The following is a 24,588-nucleotide window of genomic DNA, read 5'->3' as shown; positions in this document are numbered from 1 at the left end:
AGAGGATGTAGCTAAGCCACTTTTAACTTTTTCTGTGTGGTTAGTCTTAGAAAGTTTTGGGTTGAATCTGATATAACAGCTACGGCACGGACTGAGACCGACAGGGAATCTGAAACGTTTATTGAGAGAAACAAGCTGGTTTTTATACACTTCTTCAAGACACAGTATTTCCTTATATGGTTTTTTTTGTATTTTTCACTAAGCGACCTATCACACATTGCCACGTCAGCAGCACACTTTCCCAATGTCCCTATATGGGGGTGATCACGTGCTGCCCACCCATCCAGCAGGCTCCAGCAGGCTCCTCTCTGCAGGGCTCTGCCGGCTGGCATCTCCTCCCCCCAGGGTCAGGCGGAGACAAGCTTCTCGGTTCTGCCATGGTGTTCTGCAGGTGTGTCCCACAGCCTGTAGCTCAGTTCTATCTTATCTCCCACCACATGAATCCATTGTGGAAAGACTCTCAGTTTATACGAACATTTTGATAAAGTCCTCTCTGTACCTATTGAGAGCAAGAAATACATAACAATTTTTAAGGTTTTTACATAAAATTTATAATAGTCACCAAGTCAAGCTCTTCAATAACAATTTTTCATAGCTGCTAATCTTAGTGGGTTTCAATGCACCCATAAAGGTGCTTTGCTCCAACATTCAATATCATTTTAGTCCAAATATTATATGACTTAGAAATAATTCATTTCAAGCTAAATTTCGCCTTAGAGTCAATTAAAAGAAGCAACACAAAACTAAAAGCATCAGAAAAGGCTTTAGTGAAACCCTGTCTTATATGGGGTTCATTTGTTACAGTTCCTGAAGATAATCTATATTCAGGAATACTGAGCCATAGCAACTGATTAATTTGGATCATTACTTACAAAGACCTAAAAATTCTACCACCGTAGACAAAACCTATGCATCTACTTAAATAGATATAATTACTCTGTCAAGTACATAAAATGCTATTCCACCCCACTAACTTTTTTTTTTTTTTTTTAAAAAGCACTATGGTGATGCATTCATATTCTTCTGAGGTATCTGTTCTTTACTGAGTTACATTCAGCGTGTTTAAGGAAGATGGCTTATTTTGGCATTAAGACCAAGTTAGGATGTTTTAACGGGTCTTTGCCTTTCAGTGTTTCTCACTATGACAGTGGTGGAAAACGCAATGTTTATAAAACCATGTATGCCCTTGGAAAGCATTTTTGTTGCAAAAAGCCCTTCTTAATTTCTTAACAAATGCACTTCAGAATTTACTAAATTGACTGATTTTTGGCTGCACAAAAGTACATTACTCAGAGGTGTTATCAAGTAGACCAAACTTCCATTAATAACACTCAGATCTTAACTTATTATTAAATAAAACCAGCATTGCAGAGCTCAGATCAGCTCTGTTCCAGAGACTGTCCCTTCATCATGTAGTCTTGTTTCCTGAGGCCTGATTTAGTGAATTTAATGAATATTAAATTTACTTAGTAGCCCCCTTTCCTTTGCCAGACAGCAAAATGGGATCATGAAGACAAAGTCAGCAAAGAGCCTATTAATGTTACAATTCTTAGAATGACAAGAATCCCTGAACTAAACACACTACCATCAATCATGTATCAGCCAATGCCATGCCCCAGAATGCTAACTCCACTTGACGATGAGGAAGAAGTCTGACTCACACTTCTTTCAAGTCTTACCTTTGCCTCTAATTCTCAGGGAAAGCAGCTAAACAATACAGATACTGTCTGTACCTTTACATTGCCTAGCGCAATGGGGCTGGGGCCTCCAAGAGGCTTGCAGTGTAAATAACACAGAGTAAATAACAATGACATACTTTTTAACTGCAGAAACTCATCAACCATGCTAAAACGTACATCACACACTGCCACCGTTTCTCACTGTTCATTAAAGAGAATGAATCCTGAGGGAAGCATCACTGAATACAGATATGTCTCCAACACACCAAATCATATCCTGAGCCTCCAGTAAAGCTAATAAAACCATGTTAAATACATCCCAAAAGTTCCCTTGGCTTAGTCCAAGCCACTTGGGCAATTTATAATTTAAAGGAGAATATGAGATTAGAGAGTGATGAAAACAGTGTGATCTAGAATTTGAAACAACAGTTTAACTGTTTTGTCATACTCAGAGGATGTACTGATTTACTGAAATTTGCTTGTAGAGAACTGAAGGTCTCAGTATTTTCACTTTCAAAAATTGTACATACAGTAATGTTGGACTCCCAAATAAATGGTAAAATATACTACTTGTAAAATCAGTATAGTCAAACCCACTCTATTTTAAAGATAATGGGGTGTGACAGTGCTCACATTTATATTCTACCTACCCTAACCGTCAACAGCATCCTACACTCTGGGCTGATAAGGCTTTTAAGTGAGAGTGCCTGAGATGCACTCTCTGCCCTTGTCACAGTCATTCATTCCTAGCAGTTCAGTTCCATAGTGCACCTAATTTCAGTGGAAGTTACAGATCATAAATGCCCAAGAGCAGCACAAAGAATATTCACTGGGTCGACTCTCCTTCTCCCTTCATTCTTGCTATTCCAGACATTTAGCTCAATTCAATATCTTAAAGAAGCAAGGGATTCCTAAGAAAGAACTAAACTAAGAATGACCATAACAAATACTTGATTAGTTTAAATGAAGTGGAGAACAATTACTGAGATCATGAAGTGATAAAGTAAAATGAGTGAAATAATGTGAAATAATGAAAACAAGCTTCTTAGCTAATTCTATCACAGTTCTTATGAGATTCAGTTGAGTGTGTAAGGCCTTCTCAAAGAAAATGACAGTAAGCTGCAAGAGAAATTTAATATGAAATTCAGTGATGTGAGTTTATTTTCTTATACAGCACCTACTTAACATCTAAAATCCCTTTCCTGCTATTACTGTCTCACAACACAACATTTTGCTAGTACATCACAGCTTCCAGACTGGAGTTAGCCTGGGAGAGGTTGAGGGACTTGGTTCAATTCTACAGCCTTTGGGATAGCAGAAATTCACCCAAACCAACACCCTTTGCCAAGCAAAAGATTCCCACCACTTCTGCAGTAACAGAAGGCTTCAGCCCTGCCTGCTTAGGTAATATTACTGACCCAAAGGAGAGACTAAAACTCTCATCTGCAGCACTTCCTTAGCAATAAAGAAACTTATCCCTGTGAAGTGGTTGCTAACATTTGCCTCATTATTGGTTCTTTGTGAGCTCTGCACAGCAACTGCAAATTTAGTTTCTGTAAAATATTAATCTCCTAAAATGCAGTGACAACAACTTTTCCTTTTAAACTTGCATTCAAACCTATATCCATATTCCCACATGAATGTGTGCTTACAACACAGCAAGGAATACAAACCCATTCACAACTACACTGCTGCATCTTGCAGATTTTTTTCCCTGAAGAAATCCCCCCAGGATATCAGCTTAGCATGACACATAGAATTGTTAAGACCTCCATCTATCCTCCTCCAAATCACGGAAAAGACCGCCAAGATCCTCTACCCCAACATTTGACCCTGTCAACTAAACCACAGCATCAAATGTCAAGCTCAGTCATTTCTTGATCACTGTCAGGGATGGTGACTCCACCACCTCCCTGGGCAGCCCCTTCCAATGCCTGATCCCCCTTTTCAGTGACGAAATACTTCCTGATATCAAACCTAATCCTCCCCTGGCACATCTTAAGACTATGTCCTCTTGTCCTGTCACTGGCTGCCTGGCAGAAGAGGCTGACCCTCACCTCACTCCACCCTCCTCTCAAGGAGTTACAGAGAGTGATAAGGTCTCCCCTTTTTCCCCAGCCTAAACACCCTCAGCTCCTTCAGCCGCTCCTCACATGGCTTTACCCCCTTCAGCTTTATTGCCCTTCTCTGCACATATCCAGCACCTCAATGTCTTTGTTGAAATAAACGGCCCAGAACTGGACAGTACTCGAGGCATGGCCTCACCAGTGCTGACTACAGACATGATGTAAGATTTCACAGAAACTTCTATTTTAATCTCAAAGAATCATTCTTTTGCATAGCTTTGGTTATTTAAAAAAATAAATAAATAAACACACAATTATTATATTCTTTGCAGTTATATGACACCAACAAATCTGGAATTAAAAATAAATCTAAAGAAAGTATTCCATATCACTGTTGTGCCCTGTCAGCTTTTCATTTGTGTATCAAGGTGAAATATTTGACGCTTACAAGCCACAAAATGCCTAAAATGGTGTATAGTTGTACATGGACACTGGCACCAGTACATTACATTTTGTTTGTCAATGGCATTTAGAGCAGCTGGCTTTTTGAAATAAAGCATGTATTCAGTGGAGTATCATTAAGGGCAATTGAATTGCCCTTCATCTGTTTCTGGGGCTCTGAGGACTAAAAGGCAGCATCTGGAAGCTTTATGGGTATTATCTGGCTTTCTGTTTTATTCTGTTTAGGCAGACTTGTCTGGTTTTTCACACGTTAGACTCAAAGGCAAAAGGATTTCCAGCAATAACCTCCTTCTGATGAAACTCATCTTTATCTGCTGCTTCTTGTTTCTTAGCAAGTGATGAAAAAATCCTTTATGGGCATGAGATTACTTAAATCAATAGTGACTTGCCCATGCACAGCAGTGCTTTGTTGCCTGTTCATCAAAATGTCTGTTTACTGGCTGCACTGACTGTTAGAGGGAACACTCACCTGTCCAAGCACTTAGCTCAGTGCTATGGTAAACAGGGACACTAAATATTCCAAATATTCATGTTTTCAGGCTTACTGGTATCAGGGGCAAAGTTTCTCTATTTGTGATGGCAGCAGTGCTACACTTGAAGACAGCTGGCAGTTCCTAATAACCGGACAGCTTGTTGTCCCTATTGCAGTAAGTGCCACCTTATTATCCTTCCAAAAAAGTGGCTGGTACTTGCTTCCCAGGAAACTTCCCTGAGCTTGCAGGCTGGGCTCAGTCCCAGGTATGTGTCTGCTCAGCTGTCACTGGCCTCCCTGTCCAGACAGCTTGCATAGTGATTTCTACATAAATATGAATTACACACCTTGAACAGTCAGTTCTCTTTGGCAGCCACACGATCCCTTCTCTGTGCCTGCTGGCTCCTTTGACCTCTGCTCTCTGGACACCATTTTATATCCCACTCATTGGATATTTAACTTCTCATTTTCCTTGCACGCTGCTCCAGACAGCCAGTCCAGTTCCTGCTGACTCCATCCTGCCAGCTAATCCCTGCTGGGCCAAGCTAAAGAAACCTGACATACGGGTAGCTGGCAAAAGAGATACAGGCACATTTTGGTGAACGTCTGGAGGGAATAGCCCAAGCATAATGATTTTGGCTGGATTAAGAGAAGTGCTCATCTGTTATATCACTTGAAAAAGAACTTGTTCAACTGGGTGTTTTCAAGGCCAGCTTAGCATGCCCAGACCACTGCAAAGAGCTCTCATTGACAGGAGGAGACACCAACTGGAGTTCTACCAATGCCCAGCTCTACACCCCTTCTCCAAAGTACCTGACAGCTCACCAAACATCAAAACCTTCCTTACCACAGACTTCAAGGAAAAAATGTCAGGCACATCTCCTACAGAGGTACAAATCACTCTTATCAGCCCATGGAATAAGCAACAAGTTCTATGGAATATCTTTGGAATATTTGCAGATGGCATTTCCTCCCCTGTGATCCCAGGAAATAAATGCAAATGTTCAGGAAGGCAGGAAAAAGCTTCATCCCAAGAATTGCATCCTGGGGGATTTTCTGCTATAAAAAAGAATGGATAAGAAGTTAACTATATATTGTTCATGTAAACGTGTAGAGACCATGGACACCAGTGGAATGCATAACTTTTGGAGAAGTGTTGGAGGAAGGGAGGGGAAAGTGCCTCGTTTCCATTTTCTGTCCATGAAGGCTGAGTTTCTGTGGAAATAAAAGATGTGATTGACTGGCCCATCCTTGTCTGGGGCCTCAGACAGGGCATCAGTCTGGTCTCGAGCTACTAATCAAAAAAGCTTTACTTCATTAGCTTCTTAGCTTTCTCTTGGATCTTTTCCCACCCTTGACAGGGGATGCTGTGTCACACAGCAGGAATTTTGCTCAGGTGGGACTCCTGACATCTGCAAGTGGCTGCATTCACACTGATGCATCACGCCCTCAGCAAGCCTGGCAGTCTCCCTTTGGAGAGAGAAATAAATGGGGAGCAAATGAGGGAACAAAAGTAGGAGAGAGGGAAGGAGTCTCCAGGGAGCAGATTTCAGGATAAGCAACCTTAAAGAGCACTGGCTAACTTTCCATATGAACATTGAGTAAGGAGGGGTGCTACCTAAACCAACTTGTTCATTTAGATATCTGCTCCAAGAGTGCACATATAAAAGACAACTTGGGAAGGGAAAATAAGAGGCTTAATAGTTCTCCTGGTATGGGAAAGAAGGCTAAATTTTAACCTTGCAATTACCATTTTATAGCAGCACAAGTCAGTTTATTTTCTTATATTATTGTTCCATAGTTTAGAAAGCATTTATTTCCTCTAAACAGTCAGCAAGGCTAAGTACATTATTCATACTTTTTCTCTGTTTTCATAAAGTCCTGTTAATAGAACACATTCAAGAAGGCTACTGTCATTACCAGAAGGTTCTGTTACAATACCAAAGAGAGCAAGCAATCTACACAAGTGAATAAAGCAGCACCCTCTGTTCCCTAAATGACAAGTGCAAAGCACTATATTCTGATTATTTTAAACCAGCCAAAAAATCAAAACCTTTTTAACATAGTCCATAAAATTAATCAGGCAAAACCACTTTCAATTAGGTTAGCAGTCCTGTCACCCTCTGAATTTCAAATAATAAACACAAGAATCACTTAAAAATTCCACAGTGTCAGCATAACACACCTTTCCATCCACTGCATATGAAAAGGCCCAGGCATTAGCAGCTGACCATAATAAAAATGGCTTTAGGTGTGACAAGGATGTGGCAGTACCTGGTATCCTGGGCAGCTATCACTAATGAGCATCGTCTCTCCAGTTCTGCAAATTTGCATTATTTTACTTATATAATATATAAAACATCTGTAATAAATATACTATAGGTCCATTTTCACAAGTTCTCTTTGAGAAGGACAGGGGAGGTTTCATACCAGCCAAATAGCAAATCTACCACATCAGAGTAATCAGGTTACACCATCAGTGTCAGGAATAAAAAAAAAATAAATCACATGCAAACTGGAAATAGTCTTGATTCAGAAAGGCCAGAACTCAGCACTGTCCCAGACTCCTGGTAGTCCTGTATCCCATGGCCAGAGACTATCATTAACAGCTGTGGCACAGTCAAAAGGATTTCTGAGGAGTAGGATCATGGAGCATTCATAATGAATGTATTTTTCCAGCCCATCAGAAGTTTGGTAATCAAATTTCTAGAAGATCTCAGTTTAAGATAAGAAATCAAAATAGAAACTTTGGAAGTACAGAGGTTTTGAGACTTGAGTCAGACATAAAATTTTGGAATTTTTAGAATCCCCAATACAAAAGGTTTGTTTAATGGAAATCAGAGATTTAAAGGCCAGAGAAAAATAAGGGCAGAAAATGGTGATTGAAATGTAGGGGAAAAACACAAAGAAGGAATTTTCAAGCTGTAAAACTGCTCAAATCAAGTAAGTTTTGATGGGGGAAGCCAGGTATAACCACCCCAGGCTGCATTACCAAGTCAATAATCTGAGCAACACAGACAGGCACAAAGAAGTCCAAAGTTTCTAGGAGAAGCACTGAAAACTTAAGCAGAGTGACTGTACAGGCAGAACCAAGGTATTCACAAGGTACAAAGGCAAACCTAAGCACTGTCCTATTTTTGTAAAAAGTCACTAAATTTGTGTACAGAAAAAAAATCTGTAAAGTTGTAGACAAACCTCAATCCCAACAGAAAATATCAGGCAGAGATTTTCAAAAGCCTTGAGTCTGCAGAAGCTTTACTTGCAAAACCTTTCTGAAAACTTACAGAAATTTTGCCAAGTGTTTTTCCATGGGATTTATTTTCCATTATCATCTTATATAAACTTACCATTTTCATGCCGCAAACATACGGATAGTGTAGCAAGAACACTACCATTTGAAATGCTAGACTGCTTGAACATTGAATTCAAAGGATTTTTTCTAACTATTAACACCTGAAAGCCCTGACACACTTGGAGAAATGCCCTAATTCATAGAAGTTCTCTGATTGGTTAATGGAAAAATATACCCTTTTGCCCCCAATCCCTTTTGGTGTGTGAAACCATAGACATTTCATTCCAATAGAGCATCAGAGCGCAACACTAAATTTTGGACACTCTTAGCATGATTACTTTGCAATTATGGCATATGTATTATGGCAAGTCCCAAGTAAATTATGAACTCTGTATATTACAAAGGCACTGTGAAACACTGATTGATTTGGACAGTTTGTAGTTAATTAAGTTCATTTCCAATTCCATCACTTCACACAATTTCAAAGCATTCTGTGTTGAAAGCCCATTTTCAATTAGTAAGGAGGTTGAAACAAAAAAGTATTAATTATAAAAGTGGCAATCCCCATTGAAATCTTCATAGTACAGCAATTATTTATGTTAAGTGTTGAGAATCGGAGAGTTTTACTTGTCTAATACAATTTTTTCCTTGATATATATCTCATATATATTAAATCTGTACAAGTAGTGGCAGAGCATTTTTTAAAGTAAGGACTAAATTATTGCTCACAAACTTGTACAAAGCTCCAAAAGGTAGGAAAATGTCTGTGCTTGGCTCAAGTCAAATTAAGTGTCTTGGACTGATTCTTCTCACTGCTACTGCACTATTACCACGTAATTCCATTACTTGGACTAAAGCACACATTCCCATTGAAAAAGTAGTGACGGAATACGGGTATTAGTAGAACTTTATGCTGCCAAAGGAGTAGCCAAAAGAAGATACTGAGTTTTATTTTAAGTGTTTGATGCTGTTCAAAAAGAATAGGTCCAGGCACTTACCAAACTGCTTTTATAAAGAGGTACACACTTCTTGGAATATGACAAAAAAAAAGAAAAAGAAAAAAAAAAATCATCCCTTAAATTACAGATGTTATTCTTCTACAAAGCAGGTGTTCTTTAGCACATTAATACCTTTCTTCATGTGAGCCAAATGCTTCCAATGCCCATCTTAATTTGCTGATTATATTCTCTTCACCTCTATCAAAGACTGCCAGCCACAAACATGACACCAAAATGAATGATATGAGATCAGCAGATGCACAGTGCTTTAAACCAATTTTTTAAACTCCATTTGCTGGATTTTGAACTGTCATCTACCAGCCAGTTGCCACTGACATGGAGCCCCTGCTCCAAAGCCAAGATAACTTCTTTAACCACTGGCAACGCTTCATGGCCTGGATCCTGGCTGGCTCATTCCCTCTGTCCTCTTCTCTGCCAGTTTGGTAGCAGGCTCTGTAACCGCACTGCAACAGCGGAGCAGGAGGAAAATGACAAGCACTAGAAAACAGAAAATTATTCAGGGCAGGTAGAAGGACAGGCAAGAAGAAAAAATACAACCAAAAGGAGTTAAAGTAGAAAGTAAGGCTTCATGAAATGGGAAACTTAAATTAATGAGAAACAAGGATAAAGTCAACCAAATGCAGACAGTCTGGTAGCTTCAAAAATGAATGCAGATTAAAAGGAAGGAGAACAATACAAATCTTTTGTGTTTGTGAGCTGTCTGCAATATTCTGTGACTTTCTCAGCTATCACCAATCACTCTAAGAGGGAAGAGCCTGTTCCTTACACTACAAATGTTTTAAGCGCTGCTTTCAAAATACCAGCAGATAATTTATCTTAGACAAACCTGGGACTCTGTGCTGAGGGTTTCAGACAGGGCTGGAGCTCGCAGTCACATAGAGACAAGCTGTGCCCAATGGCACCATGATAAAGGGCACAAAAGAGGGGTTTTGTGAGATATACTGCAAGCTTTCCTTGTTTTCTACTCTTCTGCTCATTTCCTTCGTTTGAAGTAGCGTCCAATTGAGAAAAACACTTAAACTGGTATGAAATGAGATCCATGGAAGATGATTTTTATCAGAAGCTTATTAGAACTTACTTCAAAATCTGCAGTTTACTCAAAGAGAATTATATTTTGTGTCATCTAAGTAGAAAATCTCATCAGTGGCAAAACATATTTTCTCTAAATCTAACTGTACAATCAATGAAACTACATATATTATACTGGTTTGGCCTTTTATTCTAATGAAGGACAAGTTATGAGACACAGGCAAGAATTTCCATTAAACACCCTCATTAGAGCTGCAAACATGCATAAATAATTTGTTTGATAAATCAAGAAAAAAATCCCTATAATTTTGATACCCCATTCCTACATCCTGTGGCATCTGAACACACAGCAGGTATAGCCCACCAGTACAACAAGTGCTCCCAGCTGCACGAGCAGCCTGAACAGCTGGACCCTGGGCTGGTCTGCACTGGTAACCTGACAGTGGTATTTGTGTATTCCTCCAACACAGGGGGCCAGAGCCTTTTCTTCGGGAGATATTTAGCCATCAATTCAGAGAGACAGAGAGATGATCTTCAGGATACATAGGTATCCATAATTAGGATATATATATAGAGAGAGAGAGAGAAGATATTTATCCTTCAAAAAATTCAGGTGCAATTGAAATATTAATAATTAAAAGGAAGGAAGGAAGCTTTGATAAAAGCTCACACTTACCTAGTTTTGAGGGGTTTCTCTGTGTGTGTGTGCATGTGCTGCCTGCAGGAAGGAGATACTATTTTTGATTTTTATTTTTTTAATCAGCTTCATGTTACTGATAGTGAGGCGGCCAGTGGGTAGAGAGAGTATTTCTAGACTAGTTCTCCTTTAGGAAAATTAGGACAAAGAACAGCTGGCATAAAAGTATCTTTAAGAATTTTATATTTTTCACATGGAATTACCTTCCTCAGCACTTGACATGCATTTGGAAACTGAATTCAAAACAGAATGTTGCAAGAGACTTGTAAGGAAAATCCTTCGGCCATTTAATCAGTGTTACAGGATATCTACAGGCTTGCCTGTGCATTTCTTTGGAAAAATCAAGCAGCTGGGGGGTGGGGGTGGGGGGGGGGTGTTTGTTGTTTTGGGGGATTTTTTCCTTTTTTTTTTTATTTTTAAAATGCAGAGTCCTAGATGGGCTGAATCTGCTCTCACAGTGTGTAATACTGCTCCAATTAGAATCACAGCCACTCAAACAATACCACCCTTGAGAAGAAAATAAAAAGCCACTGACTTTAGGGTCTCAGCCACCTTGCTCCTTGATTTGAATTAGCTCAAATCTGATGTGGAAAATCAAGAAACTTTTTAAAAAAGGAAAAAAAGAAGAAAGCAAATAGAACAAATGGTTTTAAGAAGAGTCTGTTTGGTGACCATAAAAAAGGCTAAGAAGAGAGTGCTGAATACTGAAAAACTTTCTCTCAAAGGCCCAGATATAACACAGAAATTATCTGAAGACTCTACTAACTGCCCATCAATTTACCATTTTACATATTTATTATTTCCATATAGAAGTTCACATCTTATTTCAATAGTGAAATCTCAAATGTACACCTATCAAACAACTTTGAGAAAGAAAATAAAAGGAAAACACCCCACTGACATTCCAAATGCTGCAGCTGGAGCTCAGGCCCACATTCCTGAGCCTGCTGGGAGGGTTTAAGATCAGCTGCCCTGCAGGGATCCTATCACTGTTCTGACCATGACCAGGAAGAGGAAGTGCAGATGAACAAAGGGGATTGGGCTGAAGGTCCCATTGGGTGGGCTGAAGGAAAATGGACTTGACCATGGGCTACACTGTCACAGGATCAGTAAAATACTGACTGAGCTAAGGTAACACCTCTTGCACAGAAGGCCAGTCGGAAGTACAAAGCCCAGTATTACTCATGATACAGACTAAAATATTTTAGCCAAGGGAATCCTGGAAGTTGGCTAAGAGAAGAAAAAAAAAGCCATGGTCACCAACAACACTGACTTTCCTGACCCTTGAATAGTCAAAAGTTTTCTTCCGAACAAAGTAGCTAAGAAGCTAATGATGCTAAGAAACAAAAAATATAAACTTTCAATGCTTTTTAACAAACAGATATTGAATCTTTAACCAACATGGACGACAAACAGACTTCCAAGGGTATTAAATCCTTTAATAAATTAAGGACTAATAAATTAGTCCTTTAAAATTTAAATTAATATTAAAATAGGTACATTAAATTACGAAGCTTTACATTTCTGATTATTCAGATTAGCCACACTGGGGAAAAGTATCTTCATGCAAACAGGAGCAAATTCCTAAAGCTCTATATAAATGTACTGCTATTAGTGTCATTATACTTCTTATTCACAAAGGGAGACTTCATTCAGGACACCCAGAGCTTTAAAGTGAATTGGGTCATTCTCCTTTATTAGAAGATGGTAAATGTATTTCATAAGTATCTAAGTTCCACACTAAACATGGTGTGCCAGACCTGGGCACAAACACATTTATCAAGTGATAACCATGCTATCATGTGAAAGAGTTAAGGCCATTCCACATCCTACTATAACAGAGGTGAAAGTTTGTTTCCCTGCATGACATTGGGCATTAGGCTCTTCCAAAAAATTCAGCAATCTTTCTTGAATTCCTACTTCTTTTTGTCCTCCCTTTCTTCTATGTGAAGATTTTTCTCAATAGCTCCAAAGCTAGAAACAACCAAAAAAAAAAATCCCACCTGACTGAGCTCTGTAAAACTAAAGAAGCACAAAGCACCTGTGTAAGTCCAGAGGACTGGAAGTACTGGTGCCACTTAAATCAACAGCTGAACCCCCATTAATGTCAGCAGAATTACACCTAGGCCTCCCAGTTCTTGACAGCCTCTTCAAAATAACAGCAGCAACAAGCACGGGATTGGGTTGACAATCATTTACATGCAAGTGTGACCTTTTTTACTCAGTGGTGACATTTGTATCCTATTAGCAAAATACTGTATTGTATTTAAGCAATGATTGCATTTTCTATGGAGACAAACGACATGTAAATCAATAAATGACAAGGCTGCAAGCCAAGCACAGTATTGATTTTCAGTCATGTTCATCTCTGAGTTTAATGCTGAGAAAACACAGTATATGCTATGATTTTTTACAAGTTACATCTTTTGGGCTAGATAGTTTTCTAAGAATTAAGAAATAAGAAAGTTGTTCTCCACTTGAGAGAGAAGAGATTAAAGAGGAGTGAGAATTTAACAGTTCTAATCGAAGTTAACACAGGATCTTAAAAGCAAATGCTGAACAGATCAATACTGGTTTGTACAACACCCTTGTCATCTCCTCAGCTGCTATGGTTAATCAAATTACACACGAATACCATCTGCATTAAACCCATGGTTAAATGTACCATCACTGAAACAAGCAGAAGGTTTACAGAAGTTTCAGTGAGAACCATTCTTACTGCTTTTGTCCTTCACAGGAAAACCAATTTATTCCAACCCCACCACAATGAGACCCTGGCAAGTGGCAGATACTGAGAAGGGCATTCCTGAAACATGAAAAGTGTGTTCCCATATTTGCTGTCATTTCCAATGACAACATAGATTAGAAATTTTAATATAAAACTAAAGAGAGAAGGGAATCATCTCCTTGTTTTCCTTTTATAAACAGATCCAGAAGCAGGCAGTCCTTTATTAAAGATACCATATTCTAACACTTAAATAAAAACTGTGGTTTTAAACAATTCATTTTTAGAAAACAAAAACTTGACCAGTTCTTGATTGCTCCTTTCTGTAACTGCAGAGAAAAAACAAGAAAAATCTGGAATGGATTTCCTAATGGATCAAAAAAGTGATCACGACCTGATCTCTGTGACATGTGCACAAGTGGTTGCTGGAACCCTGGGTTCTGAGAATTTCAGCCTGTCAGTGCTGAGAGGCAGTGATCCTCAGAAGTACATTGTATTAGATCCAAAACCCTGGGAAAGGCTCCCTAAATTGTGTGATAACACTGAGGTTGTTGCTGTGTAATTAAAACTCGTATCACTGGGTGGGATATGTAGAGATGTAGAAAATTAGGTTTAGGGGATATAGGTAATAATAGGTTACAATATGGACGAATTTGGGTGTGGATCATCTTCTTCTTCCTTTCTCCTCCTCCTTCACAAATCTAGGGGTTATGCTATTGGGTCAAGAGTCCCACACTGCGGGACATGAAAAGTTAGCAATTGGATTATAAATAAAAACAAGTTACTTGGTCTTTCATAATTAGTTAATTTAGACCTTAAAAAGCCTTGGAATTTAGAACTCACGGCCATTTTCCACCCTGTTACCTTGGAGGCATGCTCCCGTGCAGCTGTATTACTGATAAGATATAATAAACAACTAAGTCTGAACAAGGATTCTTGGTCTCCCACATTTTAATTCAAACTCTGAGTAACAGAACTCACGGAACAGCAAAAAGAGAAAAACAAAAAATGGGAAAATTAATAGTGGTCTGCTTGTGAATAAGAAAAAAAACTTCAACACACAGGCAGCCTTGGCCATCTAGGAAGATACAAGCAACCTTTGCTACCAAAGGTACCAAGTCAGCACTGTGAATATGAGACAAGATGTCTGTCACAGGAAATGAGAAATTCATTACACTCTAGTACATTATTGCAGTAGCAGCACTGACTTTTCTAAATGTCCTCCTAAATCTTTAGTAAGGTCATTGACTGAAATTATTTTAGGAGATCTAGTCAGACTGATTTGGGATATTGTTTCACATAACTATCTCTGTGACAGCCATAATTTAAGATCCTTGTGTTTTTAACTGAAACTCTTCTCACTGTAACCCTAACACAGTGGTGTGAGGGATGAGTGAGGAATAATCCCACAATATTATTTTATGCTGATCAGACCTTTCTATACAATATAAAAGGAGCAGACACAGATGTTCACTTCCTCCACAAAGGCCAATTTTCCTTCCACTAGATGCTATTTTGAATTTGGATTATACAATATAAATGCAGTTGTTCAGTATGTAAGACTCCATAATATCCTACAATTGAACCAACAGGTTAAGGCACTTTTCATCTGACTGCACTAAATTATTGATCCACTGGTCCCTTTTTCAGATTTTAAATCACCTGAACAGAAGGAAAAATAAATGCATTAAGACTTTCCAGTCTCAGTGAGAAAATATATGTAGGTAGTTTGAGTCCCTACAGTAAAAATAATCACATAGAGTATCTTGCAGTAATCCATCTGATTTTGAATTAACCACTCAAAAAGCAGTTTATTTCAAAAAATATATTTTTAGTTTGCTTGGGAGTTGACTATATAAGCCCCATCTATCAATTCCTGCAGTTTGGGTATTACAGTATGAATAATATATGCCTTTGCCATGTGAATAAGATAACAGCCTTCACTCCTCAGTGCTCTACGTTTCTTATTCCAAATGTGACATAAAATACAATTTTCCTCAAGTAGCTGAAAAGGAATTTAGAATAAATGAATTACGAATACTTGAATACTTGAATGGAGATAGACGCTAATTTTGTAAAAAAAAAAAAAAAAGAATACAAAGCAAAAGAGAATACAAAGCAAAATATCAAGAATTATTTATTAAATTCAGTGAGACACTGAGAAGGGCCTAAAGATACAGCTGAAGAGTGATGTTTTCTCAAAAAACACACCTGAATACCTGCACATCTTTTTAAGTTATCACTTCAAAAGCTTCTTAAGCCCTCTTGAGCCTTTTTCAATAGCCAACAAGAAACGTGCCCCTTGACCACCTGCAGCTGTGAATTCAGATGGATTCAATTCTAGTCACTTTTTCTTATTTTAAATTTTTTTTTGCTCTGTTTTATTTATTAGGGAGGCTCAGGTAATCGTCTCTAAAGCATCAGGAAACTGCATCTGTTTAAAACAGGTTCCAGGGCTGGGCAGAACAGAGATATCACCCAAAGCCAGCTCCTGAGCTCCTGGTCAGCAGAATCATTATTTCTGTTTCTGAAACAATTCAAACAATATATTCAATATCTGGTGCACTGTTGTATTGGGTTGACCCTGAGTTGATGGACAGTCTTTAAGACCAATTACGCTTCTCACAATTTACATATTTAAACCGCACAGAAAGGCGGGACTTCCCCTTTTTGTCAGAGCTCGCCTGCTGGAAGATGGGGGGGGGCTCCGAGCCTCCCGGCCCTGCCGGGCCGGGCCGGGGCCACTGCCCCTTTCCCCCTTTCCCAACGCTGCGGCACGGACCCTGGGTCGCTGGGGGGAACTGTCCCAGAGCCACAGGCAGCTAAAACCAGCCATGGACTGCTCACAGCTAAACCCATCCAGCGCGGCTTCTGGGGACAGGCGGGTCCTTCTCCTCTCCATGCGGAGCCGGCGGAGTCAATGGGAGCCAGCAGAGCCTCCTGTCTGCAGCCAGCACACTTCGTGCTGAACTGAAGAGGACACCATGCAGCCAGCAGCACAGAGGGAGCGAGGCTTTCCCCACCGTAAAGCCTGAACAAGAACACTCTTCAACATGGCGGCGTCAGAGTCAGAGAGAAAGAGAAGTGAGTCACGTGGGACGGAGCTGGAAATGGCGACGGGAGAAAAGAGGGCGGTGCCGCGATTCTCGCGCGTAGCTTAAAAAACCTTCTTGCATGCTGTGGTAAGAAACTGTAATACCACAAACTGTTTGTCTCTTTAATCCATTTGAAGAACATGGGGGGATGGAGTATCTTCGTGTGCCTGTGAAGATTGTGAAGAGTGCCTATGCCAGGCTATATAGAAGTAGTAAGAGGCTGTTAGAGACTTGTGGCGAAGAAAAGCCTTTGTGTGCAGGCCCAAATAACTTATCCTTAAAAAGATGAATAACCCCATGTGATGGCCCATGTTTTGTAGTGTGAAGGAACTGTGAGATTTTTCATGGGAGAGATGTTCTACACACAGCAGATTGATTGTTTCCGGGCGGATCTGCTGTTAGTGGCAGTTTGGGAACCACGTGCAACTGAAGGAAAACCCTTTTTTCCTTAAGCATAAGAGAGAGACTTTTCAAGAACTGGAACACTGACTAACATCCCATGTTCTGTTATCCCTTGTGTGAGCTGGGTAAAAGGAGAGAAGTGCTGGAGGGGGATTTGCTTTAATTTTGTTTTGTTATTTTCTCTTTACTTTTAATTCTATTAGTGATAAAACTCTTTCATTGTACTGCAACTGTTTAAGGTTTGTGCCTGCTTTGCTTTTCTCCTAATTCTTATCTCACAGAAGGAAAATAAGTAAGTAATGAATATTTTGAACCAAAACCACTACATTTAATTGGTGTTTCCGCCCGGTTTCGAACTCAACCCGCTACAACTGTCCATAATGCAGCACTATGGATCTGCCTGGATACTGACTGCACTCCATAGGGCTCTGGCAGTGCAAATAATCATGAAAAACTATCAACTGACGAGAGCCACTAATAAAGGATTATTTGGCACACAACATATGACTGAAATGTTCTCTGTGTATATTTTTGGCCTGTGGCCTCCCTCACCCCATTTTCTTTATGTTCTTAAAAAAATAAAACAAAGCCTTGGCTTTCCCATTTTTCACCACCCCAGACATATTACTTTCATTTCAAGCCAAAAAGGAATTGGAACTTTATTGTCATGGAAGAGTCAGGAAGAAGCCCAGTTCTTATTTGTTTTGGACCAGGAACAGTTTCTTTTTCTGACTTCTTTTTCCAGGTTTTTAACATGTGGGCACACACAGTTATTTGGACTGTCACAACAACTGTTTAAGACATCTCTCTGTTTGATGTATGGTGAAAGAGTCATAAAAAAAGACAGGAGTGGAAGAGCCAAACAATTACAGGCAAAATTTCAAGGGGTCATGGTGGGAGGCAGATGGAAAAGAAGAAAACAAGACTCCACATAGTAACAAATCCAAGAAGCACTGAAAACCTTAGAATTGTCAAAATTCTCAAAAGAAAGCATTTGGATTTTTATTTTAAAATGTGTATACATCTTAATTTTTAAAGACTTAAATGAGTTAAATGAGGGTTTTCAGAGGGAAATGTATTTTCTGCTGACCCAAAATGATTTTCAAAATTATTTCTCTTTTCCTGTGCCTGAGAAAAACACAGTTTAGGATAACTCAGCAAAATGTTCTTGCTGCCTTCTCCTCTGGTAAAATCAGCAATCTAACAACATAATTTATTCACACAGATGTAACCAGTATCTCGACAGACCCACAACAGCAAAGCACTTTCCAAAAGCCTTGGGCTGGTGGTCACAATGAGAAAGCAGCCCAACAGTTTAACAGCAATGGACTTGGGCTTTTATTCTGTTATGGGAAAAGAAACGTCTTTATGTCAGACAGAGAATTCCCTCTTCAAGCCTTCGCTTGACCTTTAAAAATCACAAGGAACCCGAAAAAATGTCACGGATGGATAATGGTTAATGATGTTCACCAAAGCACAGTGACAGCATCCTGAACCAAACAAAGCCATCCGCCTGCACTCTCCTGTTATCCTCGTTAGAAATGGAAAGTCACAAGCACTAAAGCAGATGATAACATTTGTTTTAAAGGAAATGTTAATTGAAATTGGCATGCTGCTGCTCACAGCTAGGAACAGGACCCCAAAGGATCAGCAAAAAGAAATGGAAAAAAAAAGGTGAGTTTTTCCAGATGAGCACTGACTCCCAGCCAATGATGGGGAGGGCTCCATGTCTGATAATCCATTTTTAACTACAGCAGGATTAACTTTGACCTGAATAAAAAGCCATTTCTAAAGTGCAGAAAGCCTATTATCTGTTCTTTTAAGCATGTGAGTGGGAGTGGAAGGAAATAATCACGCGAGATCTACTTTTTCTTAATTATTTTTTAAAGAGATATTGGGACCTGAATATCTCAAAATAAGAAGAAATAAAAATATTCATTTTAATGCATGCCATGTAGTACTTATCACTTAGTCACTGCAAAGTGCTGTCAGGTTTAATTACAGTCTTCAGTGGCCCAGCAAGATGAATAAGTCATGAATCTTAACACCCAAATCCGAATCATGAAAGTTAGCTTTCTCCTCCCCTCCCAGTGTATACTGGATCCCTCAGGAGAAAATAACATATATTAAAAACAGCTTCTAAACAGGACAACAAACTTGCCCAAATTAATTCTTTGTTAAAAACTGTTTTTATAGCAGGGACCAAAGTTTACTTACGGACAAGAAATAACCTAAGTCAGCCTCACTCTGCATTAGTACTTGCTTAGTACAGTAGGAGCTATCCAGGGCTGGGGGACCCTGTAAACACTGAATAGCAGTTGGAAAGAAAAGATTCAGGTATCAGTGGCTGCAGAGACTGAGCAGAGAGACAAAGCAATCTCAGGAAGCTCACTGCAGCAGCCTCCCAAGCCCAGCACTCACATGCCTATGATCAGGAAATGCAGCACTCTTCCCAGGCATAAAACTCCAGGGGGAAAACCTCTTCAAAGTTTTTTTCCCGTGCCATGCTCCATCTCACAGGCATCCTGTTGGCATGAACTACCACTTAGCCTTCAGCTACTCATTTTCCCAGGAGCTTGTTTATTCATGAGCACCTCGATGTTTATCTCAGGGCTCAATACAGTCTAAAATGCACCAACACCTGAATGGTTTGAGGAATGGCACTTAAGAACCTGATCAATGAAACATTTTTCACTGACTTCAAAGAAAGCACAACTTCAGATAAAAAGAAACCCTATTCAAGGTATCCAGCAACTATTTTCTCATATTTTGAGGAACATGGTAATAATTTTTCTTCATTACTGTTTGGAGAATAATTTCTGGCCTTTGGGAAATTACCTGCTGGGCAGGCCTTACAGAAGACAGGTCTCCATGCCCAGTTTTCAAATTAGACTTATTCACATCTCCAGTCATGAGAAAAATCAATACAAGTACAAATTGAAGATTGTGTCAAAGTCACAGCCCCATGGCAGCCACTCTTCATAGGGTTAGATCCCTTGCCAATAGAGATGGCCTTGGCAGCTGGACAATTCACTCCTTTGTGCTGCAGCATCACCTCTTTCCCAAGCACTGTAATGTTTTGCTACTTTCAGGGGCCAATACAGCAGGAATTAATCTGATCCAAAATTCACAATGTTCAGCAGGATGCCCTCACTTATTTTTAACTGGCTACCAGGGAGATTTCCCTGACTTTTGTTTTCTCCTTTGCCCTTCTGAACGGAAATGAGAAACTGCTCTCTGTGCCTTCTTGCCCTCTTTTGGCTCTCATTGGGTCTATTGCTCTCTCTAGATTACATCTTGCTCCAATGGTTGTGTGTATTTGAAAGGCCCCTTCCCTCACTGCAGTAAAAAAACCTTCTTACAACAATTGGCATCACCTGAGCCATTCTGATTGACTTCCAGTCACTGCCAGTGAAGATGAAAATATGGTCATTATACAAATACACACACACACACTACCCCCAAAAAATATGTAAGAATACTTAAACCTAAGACAGTTAAGGTCTTGCATGTGCAGAAAAATAAGTGAATTTGCTGAAAACATCAAAAATATCAAATTCCTCTGAATATCAATATATGACTTTTTAAATTCTATTCATTACATTCAAGTTGATTAGTAGTTCCAATACCCATTGTTTAGAGAAGAGATGGGGAATACTTTGCTGCAGCTCTTTTCTGACCTCAATGGGTTGTTGCATTTCAAATGTGAATACTCATTATCGTCTCTTTTCAGAGTTTTTGATTCAGCAGCCAAATGATGCTTTTAAGGAAAAGGAAAGCCTAAGGCCCATACTGAAAAAAATGGATACATTAGAGCTATGGAAATAATTTATTCATACCCTAGTGTGCAAGAGCCACTCTCAGCCAGATATATGCATGTGACAAAACTCTTTAGGAAATCAGCTTCTATTATAGAACATATTTGGAAAGGTAAAGCTGATAACCTATCTGAAGTATATTTAACAGGCTTCTTCCTTTAAGCTTTCATAATTACAGTATTAAATTCTCTGCTTTTTAATGCATTAGACACACTGAGGACATAGGACGCTCACTTAATTAACGTTACATAGAAAAAAAAGGTGAGGTCTTCACAAAACAACTCAAGAGTAGAAGCATATTCTACATACCTGCACTGAGTTCCTTTCTGAGAAATAGGAAGAAGAGGGAGAAACATTTGAAATGGAAAAGAGGATCACCTTTTGCAACATTAGGTCTGTTGACTGACACTCTTAAACGCTACTTTTGATTATGTTTTATTTTAATGAATAATAAATGTGGCTCTGTAGAAAAATTAAAGTAGTTGATAGAAAAACCCCTAGCCCATAATTTTCAAAGCTGCATTCCTGCATACAGGGCCCTAAGCTTTGATACAGGCACAGAAATAGAAATTTATCCAAGAGCAAGAATTAAGAGGCTCCTGATACAGAATAATTAGAGCCTTGGGGAGGTACAGGTTGAGAATTCAAAAATGTGTGTGAGTTTACATGGTTTCCAAACAGATGTAAAGTTAAGGGTTCTTCTATGAGTATGCCTTCTAAGATAGTGGAAACTTAGTATTTCCTGCCTGTAATTGCCTGCAATGCATTTTATCACTGCCTTACCACCACCATTCATTTTCCTTTTTTATACAGCTCTGAGGGGAAACAGCAGTTTCTCTGGAGTACAGAATCAATTCATCCAGAGAATACAGGGTATGATAGTACCTTATAGAAATACTGAAATTATCACAGCTCTCATCACCTTCCAGTATAGGGGGCAAAAAAAAAAGTACCTTTCCGGAGGTCAGAACAAATGCCACGTGCATTTCAAAAACTCCATTTTAAAGTTCTGTTCTGAAAAAAAGGGTTAACAGAGCAATATTTCTATTCTGTTTCTGGCACTTTCATTATGCCATCAGTTATTACGGTGACATCTTCTAATAGGAATTTCATCATGTATTCAAACTGGTGAGCAGAGTCATTCAGCAGCCACAACAAATTTAGCTCAACAGGCTTTATTTCAAGAACTACAATGGTGTCAAGTGGTCAGTCCTTCATTTTTAATTTCTGGTTATATGAGATGTAAATGCATGATCTCTCATGCTAACTGCCAGCCATGGCAAACAGTTACAATTACATTCTAACATATCCTTAACTATGGGCAAACAACATTATCAAGCTGGGGATGGGGCAGTTTGAATCACAAAGAAAGGACTTGTTTTATTATGGAAATTTTTAATTTATTTTCCTCTTCATTTACCACAGTCATGTCTTCCTAATCAGAAAAATAAATACCACAGTCTGTACCTTGATCCAAAGTAGAGAAGTCCAATAATTGCTAGATTTATTTTTCCCCCCTTTTTATCTACACCTGCAAATTTGAAAAGACCAAGTCATCTGTTACACAACCAGCTCTGTGTACCTAGGTCTTAAATGCTGCTTAATAGTGAAACACAATGTTCTCCTCCTATACACAAAATGCAGTGGCACCTGGCACACAGATATCTGTGCTCTCTGTCCAGCACAAGGGTGCCAGTGGTCCCTGCACACACTGGACACCATCTCATGATAGTCAATGTAATTGAGGCCCAACACTCTCTGGAGTTCTGTGGATCTGCCTCCCTATTTGGATCAGCGAATGCTGGAACGTCACCAGTAACTGGCCCAATGAAATTAGTGAACATAATGGCACTTCCTTAAGGCTTTGAGGACACAACTGGGTCACTGGCAATTCTCAACAATGTAAAAACATAGTTATTCATTCAGTCCTTTAGCCAACAGCCTCTGTTCCAACGGACCTTATCAGTGATGCCAAATACTTTCTTTTATTTTAAGCTCCTTTAACTATTGACTGGTTTATTTTTATTTGTTGCTACCAAACAACTTCTGACACATCATATCTTTGAAGTCCAGTCTACTGTTTATACAGAAAAAGTGAAGCTGACTCTCCTTCCTCTACTTAATTGGAAAAACACCCAAACATTATAAATGAAGCTCCTACTTCAAATGCTGATAGGAAGCAATGCTGAAATTTGCTGTAAAAGAGTTGAAAACACGCAAGCTTAACATCTGCTTTCTGAGCTGGCCAGGTCAGTAAAATCTTTAATCATGATACATGTGCTAACAAAATTAAGGTACAAGACATTCAATGTGAGAACAACAAAAATTCATTTAAACTCATGAATAATCATGAATGCTATCTGGAATTTTATTATTAGTTCTGTGTTGCACATCCATATTTTTAGGTGGAAGTGCATCCTGCCCTACAGCAAGCCCTGTCTAAAGTCCTGACAAGCTGTAAACCCTTGTTTCTATTGCCAGCATGCCAAGCTATTGACCCATAGCACCTTAGGGTTGTTCTGATTTGGACACAATAACTTGAGGAACATGCTCACTTCAAATGCCAGATCAATTTTGTTGTTTGCACACGGGAAGTTCTTCTGTGACATGAATTGGAATGATTGTAAAATCTATTGATGTTTGTAAAATCTAATGGAATGCAAAGGAAAATATCCCTTGATTTCATATTGGGATACTGTAAAAGGCAAGAATGGTTAATCCTCACCAGCCCTATCAATGTCACATATATGCAGTCTTATTTACATTAAATGCCATAGCAGAGTTTACTTAAATTAGAAGGTTACACATGACTAGATAAAATTAAAGGAGTCACTTCGTGAATTTTTAATTTCCTCTGTAGTGATTTAATTCCGAAGTAATTTGAAAGAATCCTCTCAAAATGTAATATCAAATTACAACAGAACCTGCTTATCTCTACCTAAGTTATCTTTCATTGACCAGTCTTCAGATTCCAGGCTCTTTTTTCAGTGTTCCAGTGAACTCTAAAATGATTACTGAACAACATCTAACTCTTCATTCCTTCCAGACTGCACAATACAACTCTTTACAGCAGAGATGCGTTTAGTGTTGGTCTCCTCCCCATATTACACAAAAGATAAGCATTATTGTTTGGGAGTCAGCCACCCCACATTTGTTCACCCACAATGTATCTTCAACAAATGTCTAAAGGAAGAAACAGACATTTTTTCTCATTTGCACTACCCCAGCCTGGATAAGGTCCTCCCATCTCACCCTCAGGCCACTGCCAGGACCTTGAAGAAGTGCTGTGCAACACTGCTAATTCATGCAACATCAATACAAAACTCAATCCCAACTTTATACTAGATAAATTAAAAGTGATGGAAAGAATTTCAGTAAGTTGCCCAGGGGAAGCAGAATATTTATTTCAACAGTGCTCCAATTTCCAAATCGTCCTAACTAAGCCGGTTGTCAACACAGCAAGATTACACTGCTGGTTCATTGCTGTTCTAGCAGATGGTGAGGACCTGTAAAAGCTGAATGCGCTGCCACTTTGCTGTTCTAACAAATTAAAACTGAAGTCTTGAAAAGTAAATTTGTTCAACAGCAATAACAAATGTGAAGTTTAGACCCTTCATAACTATATACACAGGTACATATATAAGTTTGTGAGCACTTATCCCATCTTTTGAGAAACTCAGAGCTGTGAAATAGTTTTTCTGTGAAGATTTTGGATTTTGTTTTTAAACAAAATATAACCAGTCACAGTTCATTTATCATTTCAATATAAAGTCACTGTAACTGCAAATGTCTTCAAGTTTTGGCAGGGCACTCTAAAGCTCCAGAAAAGGCT

The 24,588-nt window shown here is 39.0% G+C and overlaps 1 long non-coding RNA gene across 1 annotated transcript in view; it reads right to left on the bottom strand.

Moving 5' to 3' along the window:
- Positions 1 to 322: 322 nt before the first annotated feature.
- LOC116451643 overlaps positions 323 to 24,588 on the bottom strand; it is a 55,219-nt gene continuing 30,953 nt past the window's right edge. The window contains exon 3 of the long non-coding RNA XR_004243265.1: positions 323 to 499. This is a non-coding gene — a long non-coding RNA (uncharacterized LOC116451643). The remainder of the gene's footprint in view (positions 500 to 24,588) is intronic.

Source organism: Corvus moneduloides, chromosome 15, assembly GCF_009650955.1.
Source record: "Corvus moneduloides isolate bCorMon1 chromosome 15, bCorMon1.pri, whole genome shotgun sequence".
Lineage (NCBI taxonomy): Eukaryota > Metazoa > Chordata > Aves > Passeriformes > Corvidae > Corvus > Corvus moneduloides.
Note: the sequence above shows the minus strand (reverse complement) of the source record. Positions and strands in the feature narration are given on the sequence as shown.